Source organism: Dermacentor variabilis, chromosome 4, assembly GCF_050947875.1.
Source record: "Dermacentor variabilis isolate Ectoservices chromosome 4, ASM5094787v1, whole genome shotgun sequence".
In the NCBI taxonomy this organism is placed as follows: domain Eukaryota; kingdom Metazoa; phylum Arthropoda; class Arachnida; order Ixodida; family Ixodidae; genus Dermacentor; species Dermacentor variabilis.
The window spans coordinates 68,661,270-68,684,651 of record NC_134571.1 but is presented as its reverse complement, the minus strand read 5'-3'; the positions used below and the strand labels follow the sequence as shown (position 1 = coordinate 68,684,651).

General features: G+C 45.9%; 1 pseudogene; it reads right to left on the bottom strand.

The window, feature by feature from the left end:
• Positions 1 to 4,923: 4,923 nt before the first annotated feature.
• On the bottom strand, positions 4,924 to 6,680 carry LOC142577800 (very long chain fatty acid elongase 7 pseudogene; annotated as a pseudogene).
• Positions 6,681 to 23,382: the final 16,702 nt, after the last annotated feature.

Sequence of the window (23,382 nt, the reverse complement as noted above, 5' to 3'; positions counted from 1 at the left end):
AGATTAAGAGAAGAACAGAAAATCCACTGTGAATATCACCGACGTGGTAACGTTTTCTGCTGTATATCAACTGACGGCCCCTCAGTCCGGTGGCTTTCGTATATCGCAGCAACGCTTTTGTGTCCTTTTGTAGCTGCAATATGCAAGGCCACGATGCCAAGACCTTGTTCAAAGTGAACGGATTTCTCTTTAACTGCTTTAGAGCTACGCAGAGTTGATGTTTTTCATGAAATGAACATTGGACCAAATTTTCAGCTTCTTGAGCCTATCAATTACTATAAGTACACGACCTACTGCTACTCACAGACGATGCAATTGAGGAATAGAGAGGGATGAACTTTATTGTCGAAATTGAGAGTCGAACGCAACCACGCCAAACCACGCACAACAGACGCTCGTATTTCTGTTCTTGTTTCGTCCTTGTATTAAATGGTTCGTCTGAAAACCTGCAAAAAGACGGTACCTCTGACAATACATTACGAGTTCACCGTCATAAGCGCCTATTTTTGTCGAAGCACTTGTTTACTTTCCTTACCGAGAGACATTTGTTTCTATTTTGGCCAAGAAGCAAGTACATAACGCGTTATGGTATATCGCCTGAACTCCTTATTAGGGTGTTGTTTAGTCGTTTAGTAAGCCGTCTTGGAGACCTGGAACGATCGTAAAACCCTCGTCAGATATGCTATCACAGCATGTGGGAGTGGTTACAAAACGACGTATGTACATACAGCGACTCGAATGGCTTATTCTCGCTTCGTCAAGGTTAAGAAAAGGAAGCTTCCTAGACGGCGTCCTGTAGGATGCAGACATTTCTGAAGTCTAGAGCTTGCGAATTGAAGCATCGCTGCGCATCTGTTTATCCCTATAAAGGGGAAATGAGACATCCACCAATCTTAGCTACTGCTACAAAGAAAACCCGTACGACCCGCCGTGGTTGCTCAGTGGTTATGTTGTTGGGCTGCTGAGCACGAGGTTGCGGGATCGAATCCTGGCCGCGGCGGCCGCATGTCGATGGGGGCGAAAACACCCGTGTACTTAAGTTTAGGTGCATGTTAAAGAAACCCAGGTGGTCGAAACTTCCGGAGTCCTCCACTGCGGCGCGCCTCATAATCAGAAAGTGGTTTTGGCACGTTATACCCCACAATTTTTTTAAGCCCATATGGGTTCCTCGAAAGAAAAGCCTCTCAGTTGAAGAAAAATTCGCCCTAGCCCGGCACTCGAATCCGGGACCACCGCCTTTCTGGGGCAGCCGCTCTATAATCTGAGCTAACCACGCGGCGAGCAGATGGCAGGGTGAAGTCGAACTTATCAACAACTTGATGCAAAGGTAAGAGTTTGAAGGAATATTTCTGCGGAACTATTACGGCCTCAACTGGAGCTTGAAGGCTTAAAACCTTCCAGCCCAGTGCTGCTTTTTTTTTCCACTTCTCATTGTCCGAGCTAATATTGGTGACCTTTGTTATGTAACATGAATAAGCTAGATTGCGGGACTCGTCCATGCACCTTACTTGTTTGAGGGGAACCACTTGCTCCACTTGCTGTCAAAAGTTGAGAGACAACGTATTCCATTTGCACCCCTCCTCCCTTTCACACACATGCTTTTGAAAGCGTGTGTGGTTGGCTGCACACTGGCTAACCCAACAAAACAACAGCTTAGACCAAGTTTCGTTCCAAAGTAGCGGTCATGTGAGCAATACCTTTTTATACCGTATTTTATTACCTAGTTTCCCTCTATTATTTACTTGTCTTCACTTTGCAGGTTTGCGCAGAACTATTACTTACATTTATCACAAATGTCATAGCACTACTTCCGGCTTACGAGGTGCTCTAAACCTAGCACTCTTTTGTGTCATAAGTATAGCTTAAGAAAGAGTCTGAAGTACTTTGCTTATTTCTTACACCGCGCGCATTCGTGGTGCCTGTGGTGTGAAAAACACGTTGCACGCCCTTCCTGGTGGCCCTGAGTGGCGCTGGCTAACGTATTCCAAGGTTAGGCACCCGGCATGCATAACCAACGTTATGTTGCACGTACCTCTACTATACATCCATACCGAAGAAAATCGAAACGCTACAGCCACCACCGTATGTTTCACCTGGTACACCACCACACTGCCTCAACTAGGGCTAGAAGGTTTCAAAATCTCCCCTCCCACTGGCACTGTGCTGTTTTCTTCCACTTCTCATTGTCAGAGCCAATATGGGTGACCTTTGCTATGTAACATGAATAAGATAGATTACGGGACTCATCTATGTGCCTTACTGGCTTGAGGGGAAGCCCTTGCTCCTCCTGCTGTCGAAAGTTGGGGGGCAACGCATTCCATTTCTACCCCTCGTTCCTCCATCCCTCCCACACACACACACACTTCTGAAAGCGTGCATGGTCAGCTGCACACTGGCAAATCCAACAGAACAGTAGCTGAGAGCAAGTTTTGTTCCAAAATGCCGGCCACGTAAGTATTTTCTGCTTGGGCCACGAGAATTGTCTTTAGGGCCTCGCCGCGACGATTTGTAGCCGACAGCAGGTGGCAGGTCGCCCTAAGCACTTACTTATATGGAACGTCTGGCTAGTAACTGTGGACAAGAAGGCGAGAAATTAGGTCTGATATTTAGCGTTAGAAAATCAGATATTATGGTACTTAATGAAAACAGTGGACAGACAGTGTCAATACAGGGCCAGAACATACGTCGGATAAAACAATATAAATAGTTTGGTATATAGATAAACGAAGGCAATAGATATATGGAAACACTGGCAAAAGCAATAGTAGTAAAGGGGCTGAGAAATGCCGCCATAATGAAACAGAGAGCTATGGGGATACAATAGGTACGAGGTGCTCCGGGTTATGTGGAAAGATGTAATGGTTCCAGGACTTACTTTTGGAAATACGGTTGTTATTTGCTTGAAATCAGGGCTACAATCAGGACTCGATGGCAACCAAAGGTCAGTGGGACGCCAAATGAAGCTGTGCAGGATAATATGGGACGGACAAGTTTTGAAGTGAGGGAAGCTCACAGTAAACTCGACTACAAAGAATGACTGAGGAATAAAGAAGAAAGTAAATAGCCTGGGAGAGTGTTCAGATATTTGTACATGGAAAACATTGATTCCCAGTGGAGGTAAAGAACTAGGAAGCTTACCAGCAAGTATGCGACCGGTATGGTGAGCAACATGGCAACAAAGAACGTCAAGCGGGAAGTCAGAAAGGCTGAGATAATCTCATGGGTGGCGGTGATGAAAAAGAAACCTGATATGAGTGACTACTTAAGAAGAAAAACGAAATCAGGAGAGAAAGAAATTTTGATAACTCAAAGGGAAGCTCATTACTTGCGATTACGATGCCTTAGAACACGCACTTATAAATCAAGATTCAACAAAGAAGAAGGATGTGCTTTCTGCGGTAAAGTTAGAAAAATGATGGAGCATGTTTTATTAGAATGTGATGATATCTGCCCAGCGGTAAATTTACGCACTTCTGGCCTCCTTGCAGCCCTTGGGTTCATGGATAGCAGGGAGAAAGTAAACGTGCCCGCAGTAGAGATTTGTAAAAGGCGATTGGAGTTCTGGTGGCAGAAAAGTAGGGAGGCCATAAACAAAGGAGGCATACAAAAACAAAGTTCCCAATAGTGGTTCAAAAATTTGGTGCTGGCAATTTTTTGATGAAGAAAAGTAGGTACGACATTGGGCGAAATAACAAGAGGAGCTTGGTTGCGCAACCCCACCATCCCTTTTCAAAGGGGACGCTCATAACATCCATCCATCCCTCCATTACTTTTCTCCGCAGTGGAAGTCGACTGCGGGAAGCGCCAGTACACTTGAACTGCCACTGGGCATGTCCCGCCAAACATGTTTTAGCTTCCGTTGCTTGCGTCATCACGAGCTCTTTGGGGCCGTCCAACAATCTTTGAAAACGCATAAGCGGCGCTGCTAACTTTTACATAAGGGTGTTGGAACGGGTAAGTATAAAGTATTATCAATTACCACTCCCTAATGGTTCACTAAGTGTGATGTATAATCACATCTGTTAATTACAAAGATAACTTCCACTGTAGCATTTTCAAGCGTCATTAAATGCAATGGCAATCCATAATTCTGATATACACAGCCTTTTTTTTTACTTTGAACAGTTAAAAAGAAAGCGTGCAAAATTAACTCGCAATGTCAGCAGCTGATGTGCTGACATAGCTGGCACATCAGCTATCAAAGAACCGAAATATAATGTACCCCGCTTTTAATGAAAACCATCCACCTGAAGAGCTTTTTTTTATTTTCGCGCTACATCAAAGATTAAAGAAAGCAGTGGCCATGGAGTCAAACAGAAATTGTGAACCTCATTCTTCTGTGACACCTATTATTTCGCGAACTCCAGAACTTCCCTTTCTCCTGAAAAGCTCACAGCGAAGCCCTAGCTCCTTTGCTAATAATTGCTTATATGTATATGCAGCAAATTTATTACTGCTAAGCATCTAAATTAAATTCCGCGCTTCGCTGTCCCGAAAGTTCGCACTGGATTATGAGGGACACCGTAGTGCGAGACTTGTTTAGTTTCGACCACCTGCGGCTCTTTAACCAGCATCCCATGCACGGTACATACATGTTTTCTTTCTTAATTTATTTTTGTCATTCCGCCTACGGCCACTGCGGCTTGGATCGACCCCGCGACCTCGTACTCAGCGCCAGTGCACCTCATTTACCGAATACCTGAAGTTACTCAGAAGCACAATGCTTTTTCAGTACGTCGTGCTTCGCGAAACCAAGCACACTAACTAAAAGCGCTTAAGTGCTCATTTTACGTTAGCCTCCCATTTAAGGGTGCATTTCCGCACAGTTGCATAGGTGATGCTCCGAAAAAAAAAATCTTGCGTGAATGCGGCTTCAACAATGGCTGACAGCGAAATAAGAAAACAATGAATCAGATGGTTCGACCCGTTTTATTAAAACAAAGCATAGACTGTTCGCAAAAAACGTAAGATAACGGTAAATGAAACAGTCCAACAAGATGATGCAGGTGTAGGTTGTCACTTGCGGTGTGAAACAATTGTAGATGGACCGTGCAAAATCACTCTGCTATGGCAACAACAAAAAAATAGTAAAAGCATTACGTGGAAGTTCTACTCATTCACACAACAGGAAAGCTGTAAAACGCTGAGAGGCTAATGAGAATGAAGCATATTTCTGAGAAAAATAACATTCCGACAGATGTTTACGGCACATCAGATGCCTGCTAGTAAAGCGTCACGCGAGAGTATCCAAACATAAGTTGCCGCTCAAACACAAGCTGTTCAGAATAACTGCTTGCGTTCCCACCAACGTAGGATAGAAAACATCGCCTTTAACAAAAAACCAAAGCGTGCAAAGGCGTCGTCGACGCCGTACTCACGCGGTAGTGACACTAAGCTAGTCTTCAAAATATGTCCACACTGTAATGACTCTTGCAACTTAGGCTTTCTTCGGCCTGTCTCCGGGAGACCGTGCTGTTGCCTGAGTCTGGCCGACGTTACTGTCTACCTGCTTCGCAACACTCTTGCGTCCTTTCCTCTTGATGTACTCATGAACATAGAAGTTTATAAAGAGCACCAAGCCCAACAGGCCTTGCGCAAAGGCCAGGCCGATCATAATTCGCGGGTATCCGCAGTCATAGACGAGCGGGATGCAGATGTGAATGAGCAGCACGACGAACTGCGTGATCTGCATCGTGGTTATGTACTTCTTCCACCAGAGGTATTGTTGCACAGACGGTCCCAGGCATGCCAGGAAGTAATAGGTGTACATGATCACGTGCATTCCAGCGTTGACGCACATGCCGAGCAACACCTGGCCGTCACCTCCGAAGGCGAGCCAGAGCCAGCCGCTCCAGACGACCAGCGCGTGGTGCGAGACATGTAGTGCGGATAGGTGGGAGTACTTCTTCCGCAGCAAGAAGAAGAACGTGTCCAGGAAATCGCCTATCCTGACGAACAGATACCACCACGAGTAGTGAAGCAACATGAGAGAGTGATGGTCGGTAGAGTGTGTCATGCCTTGGCAGAAGACGCTGTAGCCGCCGTACCAGAAGGAATGCTGGAAGAACTTGAACATGAAGAACACGTTGAGCACCACCATCGAGAAGTTGTAGGCCATGATGGCCGGCTTGAGGTTGTACGGCTGCCGGTTGCGCATGAACCGCGGTCCGCCGTGGTACACGATGTACAAGTACAGCCCCAGCACGGCGACGATGAAGCGTATGTCACCGATAAACAGCATGTCCTTGGTCCTGGGGTCCCTCTTGGACATCAGGTAACGCCATGCCTCGGTAAGGGTCGCCGTCACACCGCCAGACTCCATCGTGCCCCTGAGCGACTACCGTCGCCGCTGCCCGGTGCTGCTTCTTTTCTGTTCGCGGTGCGACAGAGTGCTTTGAACGCCGTTTGCGGGGGAGCTTTCTCCACAACAGAACACTGATTCAGGCCGTGTGAGCCACGGCTGGGATGAAACGACCGACTTCCCCGCCGACCGCAGCCATTGGGGTCGCGCCAGTGAGGAGATCCGGCGAGGGGAAGAAGGAAGTGAGAGTGCGTTTCCTGACAGATCAGACGCAGCTTCCATTTCGTCCGGCCCACCGCCATGCACCGTCCTGGCGTGCGACAGAACTCCCGGAGAATGCACCGCACGAACCGGTTCCGCGTTCCGCCGCTGTGATCATAAGACGCATAGGGAGGTAACTACATTCAGAACTATACTGGCGGACAACTTTCTGTGGCAATGAAGGGAAAGCTACGGATGCAAAGTGCGCACAAGTAAGAGCGCTTCTGAAAAGAGTCCCGTGTTTCAATCCACGTTAGCTTAAGCTGCGAAAGATATAACATAAACACCTTATTACCAGAAATTAAGCAAGATAAAACACACTACTGAATGTAAAATGTTACTTATTTTGCGGCTTTTCCCTTCCGTGTCAGGGCAAACGCGAAACCGTCGCATCTGAAGCAACGTTGATTCAACGTCTGTTCCGACCAACCACAAGCACGGTCAAACGCTGGCGGACTACTTGGCGCCGTGACACATGTGCAGCAGCCACGCGCCCGCAGTTTCCCCTTCATTGCCACAGAAAGTTGTCCGCGAGTATGTCTGTCCTTTCGCTAGAAGGCACGTAGCTAATGAAGCTCCAGTCAGCAGCCACCATCTCCCGGTAACGAGAATTTTATGCAAGCCCCCCTTCGTCGATTCGCAGGAAATAAATCAGTCAACTGGGCGGCATTGTTTCAAATAGACACACGGGCGTAACGTTGGTACGTCTTTGGCTGTCACACACGTCACAAGTTATTGTATTTGTATGCATTGTGACGTCCGCACGCTTGTATTTCGCACGCTCATTGCTGCTGAAGGACATGAGTATGACATTAGGACAATGTCAATCAACGCTGTAAAACTGGCGGGTTATTGCAGCGTAAATGTGACAGGAAACTTAAAGTTAATAAATGATAGACAGGCGATATTTTCTTCTTTCCATTTTCTCCTTGCACGCTGGTGTCATTTTCCGGGACTTACGAAACTGCGGTCCCCGTGGCATCCGTTCCTGTTGCCTACGTTTCGCACGAACAAAAATGAATGAAAAGCGACTTTTTATTCAGAGTATTATACGATCTCGAAAATAGCCTCGGAAGTGCATAACCGCTGGGAAGTTGGCGAGCACGATTACTTCTTCCTTATATCAGCTTCACCGCACAATCAGGACAAACTGAAGGAAAAGCAAGCAGCACGGCAACAGGAAGCATTTAGGAAAGAAGCGAGTGACGAGGAAGTTCCCCCGCATTCTGTCTAGCCGACGGGGAAGCGTCCTTCGAGAGAGCGAGAGTATTATTTGTGGATCAAGTGTTACGCGCTATCGGCCGATGTTCTCGACATACGTTGCGTAAGGGAGTTAGTTCAATGACTTCCATTCAGCGCAATAGTAGGAAGAGAATGTCTCAGATTTTGTTAGCGAAGGCGCCCACGTGCCCGCAGACTAAGAACTGGTCTTCGACAAAGCTACGTTTTGTTTATCCCAAACGCGCCACTGAAGATAAGATGCAAATCAGCCACGCTTCACAGTGGAAGTTCAAGGCCATCAGATAAATATAGCTGGCGTTTATAGTGCTCATTTTCCTCGGTTATCTCATCGGTCTAGCAGGTGGCCCCGTCCACGACAGAGCCAAGGACGAGGAAGTATGGCCGTATGTATGACATACAGCCTGCAGAAAGAGTTAATTATAATACCGAAAGTGCTCATGTGTGCGGCAGAAGCGCTAGTGCTTTGTAAAACTAAGCCCAACATTTTAGTTTATAGCCACTCAAAACATGTATGAGCTTTTTATGCATACACTATGGTATCAGTGCCTCGCTATCAAGATATCTTCGAGGCTTCGCATAGAACTTGGCGTAGCAGTCTATACCCTTCATGTTCTCCTTCAAGCGATGAAACTGGAAATCAAGGGAAACTTAGTATCATCCAGAATGCACAAATACTTATATGGTATACTGCGGATGAATGTCAATGGGAAACAGAAAAAGCCCATGTGCAATGGGCAAGTGGTCTGAACAGAATAATGTCCATTTGGAGTCACAAGGTCAAAAGAAAAAGCCCCGAAGAAATCTAAGTAAGGGATAAATAGAACGCTGCCATTTGCACTCCTGATAGCATTTGCGCACTGTGGCGTTCACTGTGGGATAAAAAAAGATTTATCCAATCTAGCCATGTGTACGGATACTCGAGCATTCAAATAAATTATTTTTGTATTTGTGTGCGCTGGTATATTTTATGTGTCGTACTGTTGTTGTTGTTTTTGTTGTTGTTTTTGCGTCTCGGGTGATGCAGCTCGCTTTTGACTGTCTTATCTCTGTGGGTGCATTGTTTTATGCGTGTATCTCCCTCATATTGTACACCTCTTCACGAGCTCGGCCTGCATTGTGACCTCGTGTAAGTGTGTTACTCTGTATACGCTTGTAGGTAGGGACTCACTGTAGTGTGTGGTGCGAACTCGTCCTCGCGTTTTATGTCTGTGTGTTCGCGTGTATATAGGACTCCTTTTTACTCCTTTTACTCCTTTTATTCCTTTTAGCGAATTGCGCTCTAGATTTCGCGAACCTGTGACGTTGCTTCCTCTTATTTTACAATATTTTTCTTATTGTTATCACTATTATGTGGAAAGGAGCAAGCAGTCACCATTATAGGGTAACTGAAAGGAAAGATATACATCCACCCGAATGTAGCACGAAGCCACGAAGGAAACCCCACGCGGGTTTCTTCGAAAGGAAGCTTCACAGCTGAGCAGAAAGTTCGTCCATGTCAGGGATTTGAACCCGGAACCAATGCATTTCCGGGGCAGTCACTGCCATCGGGGCTGACCAGAAGGCTTGCAGCTCGCGGAGTGAGGGCGAATTAATCGTGCAAGGGCTAGTTAGTTGAGGTTAGTTTGAAGGTGACAGCAACTTTTTCTGTTATTTTTATTTCAGTGAAAGAAAGGTAATGGCTGCTATTAGTAGAAAGCAAAAAAGCAACAAATTCAGTACTCGACGTTGTATGATAATGGAAGAAAAAGGGTGCGGGAGTGCGGGGCGAATTCCCGGCCGGTTTTCTCGTGTTGTCAAGGTGTTTTTTTCTAATTGTACACATTCTATGGTGACGATCACTTTGTGGACATTTGGCTAGGTAAGTTACTATATTGACACGTAGCACAAGCCCTGCAATCTTAATATCATCATTTTAACAAACCTGAAATTGAAAAACTAGAAAACAGCATATTCTGGAATCTATCCGCGACGGGAGTACGATCTGATCAGACATGCTACTTTCGCTATAGAATTGGCGACAAGGCTCAAGAAGCTTGAAATACTGTAGACACGTCTTGTGCCGAGCGAAAACAAAACAAATAATTCGGTGAAAACGAACACCAGCAAAATTAAAAGTATTGCTTCACGTTGTCAATTACGCAGCAGCAGTTAATAACCACTGAAAACAGATTTGTCACCGTAACTACTCTGTTATTTCCTCATCATTCAATCCTTTCACTTGTCTGCTAAATACGTGCTTGACTAAATCAAACCCGCGCGTGATCTTGCCAGTCTTCTCTCCTCTTCCGTCATTCATTCACTTCACTTAACGCTACAGTTACCTACTTTCCTATACGTCGCCCTTTCACAAAAGCAAAATCCACCCGATGCCATCTCCGGCGAGCCCCTATATCTCTCGGCCAGTCGTCTTTGACCTCCCACGTGACGCATCGCAGCTCTTCAAGCAGGTCACTGGCATAGCAACCGTGCGGGACACCGTGGGTGAAAGATAAACGCTTAGGCAACTCGCGCGGCCGACAATGCGGCCAACGGTGTAGCGCCCCGGTCGCATACGATTCCGATTCTTAGGTCCACGGGAGATTTATGCCACCTCGATAACCGATACACGTAAAACCTTCGCAAGAAAGGCCGCTGGCCCTGCACCCTCGGGCTTGTCGGCAGTGAAAGTGCTGCGTTTGCGTGCCGGTAACGATGTCGGGAAGCCGTGGCCGTGCGCAAGCTCGTTTTCCTCTTCCCCCCGCGACTTCCTTCACCGTCTCGGCTTCTCGTCTCCGCGCCGGCTGGATGGTGGCTAGGAAAGGAGTAACCCGGAAGTGCCGAGTTGAACCGCGCTGCGCCCCGCAGGAAATTCAGAGCAGTGGCGCAAGGCCCCGAATGGGGACGCCAGAAGGCCGGCGCTGGCGTGTACGCGCCGGGAGTTACGCAAAGGCGGCGAGCGGCGACCTCAAACTCACCACGCCGGAGACAATGCGTGGAGCGGCCGTTCTCGTAGCGGGTCCATAGCCCCGGGTGTAGACACCGCTTCTTGCGACGGGGTTACACTATGAGACTGGGAGGCTACGCGCAGCACTCGGGCACGCGGGCAAGCACACGCACGCACATAAAACGCGCCCGCGGACGCGCACGAACAATGGTGACGACGCACTCACTCTCGCCATAGTTCGACAAATTGTAGAGGAGACGGGAAGATACCGAAAAGCGGCAGAGCTTTATGTGCAGCGCACGCGCTTGGTAATGGGTGCACGCCATGAAGCGGATTATTGGCAAGGTCCACATGTCCTAACACAAAAGAATCAACGCGTTCTTTCGGCTGAGGCCGGATTCAAAGGTATACTTCAGCTTTTCTTGCGAACGGTTTGCAACTAGCCGGTGCCTTCGTCGGCGTCCTGTTCTGTGACTCTTGGTGGGGTTCTATTTATTTATTTATTTATTTATTTATTCATTTATTTATTTATTTATAAGCCAAGGCGCTTGTCTAGAACGCGCAAGCTGACGGCAGGCTTTCGTGCACCAACTAGAGGACAAGCAACGTGTCCCATGCTCCACGGGTGACGCCTAGCCGTAATAACAATAATAACCTGTAACAGGTAGTTCGAGACCAGCTCGATGTGAGAATGTGCCTCCCTCACCCTGCGGGTCACCGCTAGTGCCGCTAGTACCAGCAAGGAAGTTTCCAGCGAATACAAACGCGTTGGAGCACATATATGGCAGGTAGTCCCCCGCAGTATTGCTATATTTTTTGGGCTATTGGCGCTAAGCTGAAACAAAAATGTCGCCAGATTTCCGCTAAATTTTGTCTCAATGTCGCTAAAATTATAGCTAATTCTGTCGAGGAAATTGTAAATGACATACGCATTTCCGAAATCTATAATGTAAGCTAACGTTCCCTAAATCATCTGCCACAGCGTTTTATGTTTGTCTAGTATTCACGCAGCTGAGGAATAAATATTTAACGGTAGGATGTATAGGGCCCTTAACTTAGGAATATGGCTACACATGAAGAAAATTTGAATATTACATTCACACTTCAGATTTCAAGGTTAAAAAGCCATACAACAATTAAAAAAGCACCAGTAAAGTGCTTTCGTTAGGACGAAAATTGAGCACTTGGACCACTTTACCCTTCCAAGTTTTGTAGTTTGCGGCGTTCGCAAAAGGAGAACAAAATCATTCGGCACGTGCTTGGTTGTATGTTAAGACGGCGATGACGCTTGGTTTTTATACAGCTCTACGGTCGGTCTGGAGTGCGCTCCAGACTGGCCGTGGTAGGTCAAATGTAGTACTATGCCTCTGCCCTGTGAACCACCGGGAAGCTTTGGGCAGTATTCATTTGTGCGAAAGTGGGGAGAAATGGAAGTGTTGCGTGCATATTCGGGTGGACGAGCCCCGCTTATCTGCTATGTACTGTTTTCTGCAGTTGGTTCACCTACTGCGTTCTAAACCTCACCATGTACTCCATCACCTTTTGTTCTTCAAAAGGTGATGGAGCATTTTTCGGGATACTGCTTTAATCGTACCGCTATGCCAGACCACTAGTTGAAACTTAAAGGTACGCAGTGCGAGTTACGGCGTCGTATGACCCCATGTCGTAGTTCTGCATACATATAAAAGCATTGTGTCCGTCAGTACACTCTTCTACTTTCATGCTGTTTTGTCTATACTTAATCATGGTGAATGCAATATATATGAGACTCTGCGCAAAAGTAATGAATAATATACGTGCAGCAGCTAACTACGATGGTAATCAGTGCCGACGTGGCTCAGGGCTTGCTTTTAAACATGCAGGGACTGTTTGTGTTCAATGCGTTGTCGATAAAATGTTAGAGTACAGATTTTCATTCCGTTTCCATTGTACAGGGAAGCTGTTTCCCCCCCCCTAGCCCCGTGTGCGTTCCCAAGGAGGAGAGGGGGGGGGGGAGTTTATCCTGCGTGGCTTGTGTTCGCATCGGGGACCCGGGGCGTGGACAGGAATCCGCCTTTTGCACAGCGCGACTGCGCATGCGCCCTGCCCTAGCGTATTAGTCGCGAAGCGTTTTGGAAGGGTCGCTCGCGTGGCCGTGTGGCCCGATCCCGAGGGAAAGCCCCTGAAAGGAAAGACGCTCGGAAGCGTGCTGCTGCGAACACGCGTGCCATGTACCGCGTTGAAACTACATGGTAGACCGACGACGGTGCGGTGCCGGCAACCTGCGTAGCGCAAGTCAGCAACTCCACTTCGTCCGGACTGCACCATCCCGTACTTGCCGCCTTTCGCTTATGGCTAGCAAGTTTAAAGAATAATTATTCGCGATCCATGAAACGCACCACCAACGCTCACTGAACATGGGCACAGGTTCACAAATAAGCCGGCGAAAGCACCCGCACCCTTTCAGACCCTTTAGAACTAACATTTTAGCATCTTCCGGGCTACCTACGCTCGAGACAAGAGCAAAACTGGCCCGTCTGAGGTTCCTGCACCAACTCCTGCATAAGCACAGCCGGATTGATGGACCCAAATACATCGTTCCTGCAGAATCTCGAACACTAAGAAACACACATGCATACACTCTAAGAGAATACGCTTATAACAACGATTGCTTCAAACTTTCGCTTTTTCTCCTTACAATCAGTAAATGGAATCATTCAGACCCATCTATTACTAACACAGAATCCATTGCGAATTTCACCTTGAAAATTAAAAGCATGTTTAGTAACTAGTCTTCGGTTTCTTTCTTTTTTTTTCTTCAGTATTCTTTTTCGTATCAAAGAGCCAGCTGGCTGCTTTCTAGGTATGTGTATTTCTTGTGGTGCATAAGTTGGTCCGCTGTCCTGTTTGCATGTAACTAATGTTGTGATTTTCTGTTTGAAAATAGGTACTGTTTTTTATGCTGCCCATCACAATACTGACCCTTTTCGCGGCAATCCCATGTGTGCTGCCATGTTTGATCACGTGGTGACGCGTCCATTGCTTGCCTCAACTGCCTCCGTTGCCTCCGTACTTACAGTAGATGTGTATGACGCCGGTGCGGCTCAGCAAATCTCTGTTTCAGGAGATATCGTAGACGGTGACTAGGTGGACGGCACGACGCTTTGGCTTCGGAAAACATGCAAAATAGCTTTCGGAGAGGATTAATGTTGAATCCCAATGGCGGAGTCGCAGCAAGTTTTTCTGCTTGTTTCGGAGCAAGTTTGGTCCAATGACAGAGTGAGGGTGGGAGTAAGGTGTTCCATTGAGAGAGTCGGAGTGGATTCAGAGCGGGAGTCACTCCGTGGAGCAGAAAAAGATGCTCCACCAAAATCCGCGGAGTGGACCGGAACTCTGAGTGACGTATTTCCTTTACCACGTTTGCCTGCTGCGAGGCGCCACCGGTCACGACTCGCGAGGAAGCAAAAGCTGCTGCACGCTTGGCGAGATATCCATACCGCCCTTTTAAAAAAGCAACAGGTGAACGGCGCTGAAGAGACAAGTGACCGGTGCGGCGGTGCTGGGAGCCAACAGCGGAAGGAAATGACAACACGCAAGGTATCCTGGGTAACTCGTTGATAGAAGTTCCGCTTCCGCCTTGCTCCGGCGGCGCAGGTTGTGTTCCACTCGCGGATTTGGAGGCGTTGCTCTGCGCCAGAGTCGAGTGCTCGCTCGCGGAGTCCGTCGGCTGCTCCGACTCCGCCATTGGAATTCAACGTAAGCTATGTCGAAATGGAGCGAGTAGTTTACATTGTCCTTGTTCTAAAAGCGGGGCTAAATATGTATCCCAAGCAATCCAAACTTTCCGATCATGAATTGAGTCAAGATTAGTATGTTTTCTCTTCATTCATTATTTGACAAATATATTGAAGTAGCGGCTTGTCATGCTTCCGATTGAGTAATGTTGTTCGGTGCGGTCACTGGCTGATAATTTTCTGCCTAATCACTCGCGGGAGTGCTCAGTTTCGATAGATTTGTTCTTGCTCTGCACAAGGCTTGATACGTAGCTATTTTGTGCATTGTAGTACACTGTAGCAAAGATGTATTATTGCTCATAACTCAGTTATTCTTGTGGGCCATCACAAAACATTCAGCTTCGATTATTCTTGCGCTATCAGTGTAGTCCGTCATTTAGTGTGCGTATATGGTGCACATATATTCAAGTGTGCACTCATTTACTTATTCTTGACACGTTGGTGATAGAATGGGCGAAAGTTTCCGTGCCCTTTTGGTATATATGTGTGCATACTGCGCGTGAAACTTACTATGATCGGAAGCACCGCTACTTCCTTTGTCATTTTTAACGAGCAGTACTCACTCTTGCCAACGTTCCGGGGCTGACGCCGTTTCTTTGAAGGTTAGCGATTCAACGCTGGCAGCAAATTTCTGTATCCTCGAGGGAAGCCGTGCATCTCAAAATACCAGTAACAAGTACGCACCGCTGCACCAGTGGACCGCGAACTTGGCTACACAGATTCATTCCATTCCTTAATATGCCAGTCACTATTTTCGCAGCAAACTACTGCATACATCTTCAATCCACATGATTCAAGCCAGCATGATTGGAGCACAGTGTGTTAGTGAAAACTCAGCTGCATTTCCGACAGCTGATCGCACAGAAGCAAGGTAGAAGCGTTAATGGTTTCGCATTCATGGACTATCGCTGCTCCGCTAAAACTCACCGCAACAAGAAAAGACAACTGCTCCACAAAAATGATGAATAGTTGCATAGTGTTCATTGCATAGTAGTGCTAATGCCCTCCTGCTTGGGTCTCGTAAGAGACTGAAAGTATTGCTAATATTCAACATAAAAAAGCGTTTCTAGTGGCGTGCGGTAGAGGGCAGCACAGGAAAGCTAAAAAGGTGGATGGAGAAGGGTACGAGAGAGGAGGGAAGAGTACGACGATGACGGCGGTACACGTGGCCTACGCTTCTGGAGTGATAATGACAAACGACACGCACGTCGGAGGTGACGGCACGGCTACAGCAACGGTTGCGGCAGATGCATGGGAGATGTGGTGACCGCGATGGCGCATCTGTCGGCGTAGTGTGGTGCCGTATGAAAAAAAATGTAAGATTTCATAATGTATGCAGCCTAAACAGATTCGCTGGTAATCAGGGTCCATATGAATGTTGCAGTCCCACGAAATTTTTTTTTCTCTGCGGCAGTTTGTATGACGTGGCGAAATTTTTTCGACACTTACATCTGACAAGGCAAGATGAGAGCAAACGCTGTGTCTTCATTGCTGTTTGACAAACACGCGTATCTGACCGGCGATTCACGCGCTTACTTGAATTGCGCCGCTTACATGCGCTAAGAGAACACGCAGAAGCAGCGGAATAAATGTAGTATAGAAACTGCGCAATAAGCGTACTTGTACGCAGGCCCGATGGTGCAACCGAAACAAACCGAGATATCGTGCGGCATTGAGGATGCGCTGCTTGCTGTCATTTGCCATTATCACATCTAAATGCAAGAAAAAGTTCTCGTCACGTCAGAGAAACTGCCGAAAGAAAGCAAGAAAACGTAACCTTCAAGAAAAATAATATTAATAATAATATTTGGGGTTTTACGTGCCAAAACCACTTTCTCATTATGAGGCACGCCGTAGTGGAGGACTCTGGAAATTTTGACCACCTGGGGTTCTTTAACGTGCACCTAAATCTAAGCACACGAGTGTTTTCGCATTTCGCCCCCATCGAAATGCGGCCGCCGTGGCCGGGATTCGATCCCGCGACCTCGTGCTCAGCAGCCCAACACCATAGCCACTGAGCAACCACGGCGGGTGAAAAATAATATTCTCTAGAGAAAATCATGAGCCATTCCACTCTGCGAAGGTGGTTGAACAGCGAAGCAATTTTGCATACGACACGGAGGTGACACATAATTTTGAACAAAGGTAAGAAGTCATTTATTGTCTTGATGGTTGGTCATTGTGACGAAAGCTACGCACACTCATTTATTGTCTTGATCGGTGGTCATTATTTCACTCGCAACTGCAATCAGATTCTTTGATAATGTCCAATTGATGCACGTACGCCGCTGAGTGGTCGGTTTGGCCGGATCAGTGTGGCATCGCAGGGAAAATGTCTGCAACACGGAATGCCGAAACCGCCCCCTTTTTTGGAACCGACACATCCACATTGAAATCACTGACAACAACTACAGGGGTAGTGTCATCATCATCATCATCATTATCATCATCATCATCATCACCAGCCTGGTTACGCCAACTGCAGGGCAAAGGCCTCTCCCATACTTCTCCAACAACCCCGGTCGTGTACTAATTGTGGCCATGTCGTCCCTGCAAACTTCTTAATCTCATCCGCCCACCTAACTTTCTGCCGCCCCCTGCTACGCTTCCCTTCCCTTGGAATTCAGTCCGTAACCCTTAATGACCATCGGTTATCTTCCCTACTCATTACATGTCCTGCCCATGCCCATTTCTTTTTCTTGATTTCAACTAAGCTGTCATTAACTCGCGCTTGTTCCCTCACCCAATTCTACTCTTTTCTTATCCCCTAACGTTACACCCATCATTCTTCTTCCATAGCTCGTTGCGTCGTCCCCAATTTAAGTAGAACCCTTTTCGTAAGCCTCCAGGTTCCTGCCCCGTAGGTGAGTACTGGTAAGACACAGCTATTATACACTTTTCTCTTGAGGGATAATGGCAACCTGCTGTTCATGATCTGAGAATGCCTGCCAAACGCACCCCAGCCCATTCTTATTCTTCTGATTATTTCCGTCTCATGATCCGGATCCGCCGTCACTACCTACCCTAAGTAGATGTATTCCCTTACCACTTCCAGTGCCTCGCTACCTATTGTAAATTGCTGTTCTCTTCCGAGACTGTTAAACATTACTTTTGTTTTCTGCAGATTAATTTTTAGACCCACTCTTCTGCTTTGCCTCTCCAGGTCAGTGAGCACGCATTGCAATTGGTCCCCTGAGTTACTATGAGCAAGGCAATATCATCAGTGAATCGCAAGTTACTAAGGTATTCTCCATTAACTTTTATCCCCAATTCTTCCCAATCTAGGTCTCTGAATACCTCCTGTAAACGTGCTGTGAATAGCATTGAAGAGATCATATCTCCCTGCCTGACGCCTTTGCTTATTGGGATTTTGTTGCTTTCTTTATGGAGGACTACGGTGGCTGTGGAGCCGCTATAGATATCTTTAAGTATTTTTACATGCGGCTCGCCTACACCCTGATTCCGTAATGCATCCATGACTGCTGAGGTTTCGACAGAATCAAACGCTTTCTCGTAATCAATGAGAGCTATATATAAGGGTTGGTTATATTCCGTACATTTCTCTATCACCTGATTGATAGTGTGAATATGGTCTATTGTTGAGTAGTCCTTACGGAATCCTGCCTGGACCTTTGCTTGATAGAAGTCTAAGGTGTTCCTGATTCTATTTGCGATTACCTTAGTAAATAGTTTGTAGGCAACTGTCAGTGAGCTGATCGGTCTATAATTTTTCAAGTCTTTGGCGTCCCCTTTCTTATGGATTAGGATTATGTTAGCGTTCTTCCGAGATTCCGGTACGCTCGAGGTCATGAGGTATTGTGTATATAGGGTGGCCAGTCTTTCTAGAACAATGTTCCCACCATCCTTCAACAAATCTGTTGTTACCTGATCCTCCCCAGCTGCCCTCCCCCTTTGCATACCTCCCAAGGCTTTCTTTACTTCTGCCGGCGTTACCTGTGGGATTTCGAATTCCTCTAGACTATTCTCTCTTCCATTATCGTCGTGGGTGCCACTGGTACTGTATAACTCTCCATAGAACTCCTCAGCCAGTTGAACTATCTCATCCATATTACACTCTTAGGCAAAGTTACACCCTTTCGCTTGCCCCTTCTGCCACACAACAATAATCATTATCTGCCTTGATGCGTTTCCTTTCTTTAACGCTGCGAGCCCGGAACTTTCCAGTGACGAACGGCGCGCGCGTTATCAGAAGGGGCACTCCAAAGGGTGTAAACTGTTCTACGCTGATAACGCGCGTGCCGTTCGTTACTGGAAAGTACTGGGCTCGCAGCGTTAAAGAAAGGAAACGCATCAAGGCAGATAATGATTATTGTTGTGTGGCAGAAGGGGCAAGCCAAAGGGTGTAACTTTGCCTAAGAGTGTAGAAATGATATTGCCGGCTTTGTCTCTTAACGCATACATCTGATTCTTGCCAATTCCTAGTTTCGTCATCACTTCTTTTAGGCTTCCTCCGTTCCTGAGAGCATGTTCAATTCTATCCACATTATACTTCCTTATCTCAGCTGTCTTACGCTTGTTGATTAACTTCGAAAGTTCTGCCAGTTCTATTCTAGCTGTAGGGTTAGACGCTTTCATACATTGACGTTTCTTGATCAGATCTTTCGTCTCCTGCGATAGCTTACTGGTATCCTGTCTAACGGAGTTACCACCGACTTCTATTGCACGCTCCGAAATGATGTCCACAAGATTATCGTTCATTGCTTCAACACTAAGGTCCTCTTCCTGAGTTAAAGCCGAATACCTGTTCTGTAGTTTGATCTGGAATTCCTCTATTTTCCCTCTTACCGCTAACTCATTGATCGGCTTCTTATGTACCAGTTTCTTCCGTTCCCTCCTCAGGTGTAGGCTAATTCGAGTTCTCACCATCCTATGGTCACTGCAGCGCACCTTGTTGAGCACGTCCACATCTTGTATGATGCCAGGGTTAGCGCAGAGTTTGAAGTCTCTTTCATTTCTAGTCTCGCTGTTCGGGCTCCTCCACGTCCACTTTCGGCTATCCCGCTTGCGGAAGAAGGTATTCATTATCCGCATATTATTCTGTTCCGCAAACTCTACTAATAATTCTCCCGTGCTATTCCTAGTGCCTATGCCATATTCCCCACTGCCTTGTCTCCAGCCTGCTTCTTGCCTACCTTGCCATTGAAGTCGGCCATCAGTATGGTGTATTTTTTGTTCACTCTACCCATCGCCGTTTCCACGTCTTCATAGAACCTTTCGACTTCTTGGTCATCATGACTGGATTTCGGGGCGTCACGCAAAGTCAGTAGCCATGAACCATACGGGTCTATGAGTCATTGCATTTTTTGCTTGCTTACGAGGGTATGAGTCATTGACGATGACGGTTTTCGCCATGCTGTTCTGCATGTTGTCCGCGTGATTCCAAAAAATGTAAGTACTGTTCGCTTCATAATTCTGAGTACGTATAGCCTCTGTCTTTCGTGGCTATGGGAAATTTAACTTTTTGTGGGCTTACAGGGGAATGTGGGTTTACGGAGGCATCAGCCATTGATGATGATAGTTTTCTGTTGAGGGATGTGAAAGAATCCCGCGATCCTAGCCATATATAGCTTCGCTGTAAAAGAAAAAAGGCAGTAAGGCAAAATAGTGGTGGAAAGCAGCTAAGCAAAAAAGAGCATGCTGTATCAGCGACATGAGAGCTTACAGTTGCAAGCAATAGAGCGTATGCTGTATCAGTCACATGCGAGCGTACAGACTCAGTGAACGCTACCGAAACAAACTCGATCTTTACAGTCAGGGCAGGCATCAAAAGCAAAATACAGGGAAGAATAAAGCACATAAAAATATGTTGCAAGTTCACATAATTGGACACAAATTCAAATACCGAGCACATTCGCAATGACTTGTCTTTCAAAGAGACCGCAAAGGTCGCTGTCTATGATCAGAAACACACGAGGAGTTCTGACATCCTGTCTTTGTCTGGGCACAACTAGGGACCAAGGACTTTCTCCACAGATAAAAGACGCCTATCAAGCCAGTTCACGAGGCTGCGCAACATCTCTCACTAGCGTTCGTATTCCGGACACTCGATGAGCAGATGTTTCACAAACGCATCCGAGGTGTTACATTGGGTGCAAACAGCGGATGACCTCCTCTTGATCCTGTATAAGGAGTAAGCTGTGTAAGCCACCTCCAGGCGTAGCCGACGTATAAGCGTATCAAAGGGGAGATCAATGCGTTTTTATGTTGTGAAACGTAGAAACAGGTCAATCCTGAATAGAGAGCCGACTTCATCTTGTCTTCCAAGCACGTGGCTTCGCAAAGTTGCAGTGTGTAGATAAAACACGCTTGGTGTTTATTATTGAACATTCACTAGCAGTCAAGGTATCAAAAGTAAGTGCTGATGTCGCCATTTCATCTGCCGCCTCATTTGCTGCAATAACAACATGGACCAAAACCCGATGAAAACACACTTTACGGCGAGCTAAAGATGCAATCTGAAGTATTTTTTTCCAGTTTTTGTACGGAGCAAACAACTGTCATCGTAGTAGTGGGACGTAGTAAACATTTCTGGAGCCGTGTTCGAGTTAAAGTAGATCACTAATTTACCGATGCATGCACTTTCTCACATGAGTCTGGCCACTCGCAGAAAAGCGAAGATTCCCGCTATTGTAATGAAATTTAAAGATATAATTAGTGACTTTTGCTCATATACAATTTATGAACGTAAAATACGACTGTCGAACCTTCATCGGGTGTTGCACCGTCTGTGATAAGAAATGTAAAGTGATGATCCTAAGGGCTAATTCGAAAAAGTGCTAAGTAATTCGCCTCCTAGAAATGAATATATGATTTCTTCTCACTTCCTGGAATCACAGTAGGTTCGGTCTAGGAGCTACCGCAGTTATCTAATCACTATTTCAGGCATAGATATATTAAGCGGGGAGGGCAAGTTAAGGAAGAAAGTAGTGTATCCTACTGTAAATACTGTTGGCAGAGGTTTGTCGAGAGCGTCAATGCACTGCGACGCAGTAACAATTTTACCGCTGGTCCCAGTGATGCCTTTGTCGGAAGGTTAGCGGGTTTAATTATTTGCCCAAAACAGTTTGAACTATTTGTCAGCACAGACGGAAGATCATGGGCGTAGGTATGACGATGAGCGGACTTTAACAGTGTCTGCTATTTGTCGCGATTTTTACATTTTGTGCAACGTTCATGAATGCTGTTAGCCTATGTTTGTTTGTTTTTTGTTTTGTTTTTTGTGCGGGCGCTATTTTCTGTTGTTCAGCCGTCGCAGCTTTGCACAGCTTTGCATTGAACCGAGGCGTGTTGTCGGTGCGTTTTAGTGCGCGTGTGCGCATAAATCTGTAATTTAAACTAGTGACACTGAATTCAAACAGGCCCCAGTTCCCATCTATTGCGGGAGTATAGTAGCTATCTAAAGAAATGATTCGCAAACAATGGTTCAATTCAATTCAATTCACTATATTTTTCATTGATAATAATTTGTACAAAAGAACTGTTGGGCCAGTAGCAAAAGGCTAGTGCCGGCCCATAGAAATATATGTAGCAGCAGCTACGAAGTCAAGCGGATATCTAGTTATTAGTGATACAACCTCATACAGTTAGGTGGATGCATACAATTACAACCATTAAAAAATAAAACAGTGCATATCAATCACTAGTAATAGTAATAAAAAAGAACTGTTAGGAGAATACATACACACAAAAAAGAAAGAAATAGCATATTATACGTAGGAAGTAACATATTCACAAAGGTCTGTGCTCAAGTGCTTAAGTTTTCTGAATAGATCCAAAAAGGAATAATCTGGCACAATATGAAACAAGTGGAGAACCAGACTGACGGAAAATCACGTACTTTTTGACATGTATAGCTTTTTTACAGCAGACACAAAATGATTGGCCATTTTTATTTCAAGAGGTACTGTGTTCCAAATTTTGGCTCCATGAAACTCAAGTAGTCGTTGGCCCTACATGTTACGAGTGATTGGTAGGTTGAAATTTATATTTGTGGCACCCCTTCTATTGCGATTAGGTGTAACAAACAGGCTTGGTGATAATGAATGATTACTACGTAATATAGCGTTAATCAAAATGGCAACATTCATTTCGCATGCCGGAGATAATGGTAATATACCGATATGACTGAACAGCATGTCAGTATTATCATGTGGGCTTGTGTATGTCATAATGTGCAAGGCCCTTTTCTGCAACCGAAAGACGGGATCTATGTATGTTTTATATGTGCCAGACCATGATTCGGAACAGTATATGATGTGACAGTGAAATATGGAAAAGTAAACAACCTAAACATGCTAAGGTCAAGATATTCTCTGTATTTTATTAATAAATAGCAAGCCGAAGCTAATTTCGCGCGTATACTAGATATATGTCGTCTCCAGTTCAAGCTGCAGTCCAATAATACCCCTAAATATTTTATGTGGTCGAGCTGTTCTATAGTTTTACCTAGAAGGTGAATTTCCATGCCTATATTGTCACACTTGGAATAACGGGAGTTGAACACTACGTATTTTGTCTTATCTCTGTTTAGTGTTAACTTATTACATACAAACCAAGTTGATATGTTTGATAACTCGCTGTTTATAGTGTTCTGCGATACGCCAAGAGATTTATCTGAAAATAATAGCGTGGTATCATCAGCGTACATAACAGCTTTTGATGACTTTAGTATTGATTGGAGGTCATTGACATGTAGCGAGAACAGTATGGGCCCCAAAACTGATCCTTGCGGAATTTCTGTAACCACAGTAGTATATACTGGGAAGCAAAGGAGCCACATTTTACATATTGTTTTCGACCGTTTAGGTAACTTGAAATGTGTTCTCTTCCGCTGTCCGCGTCTTTATTTGAGGTCAATATGA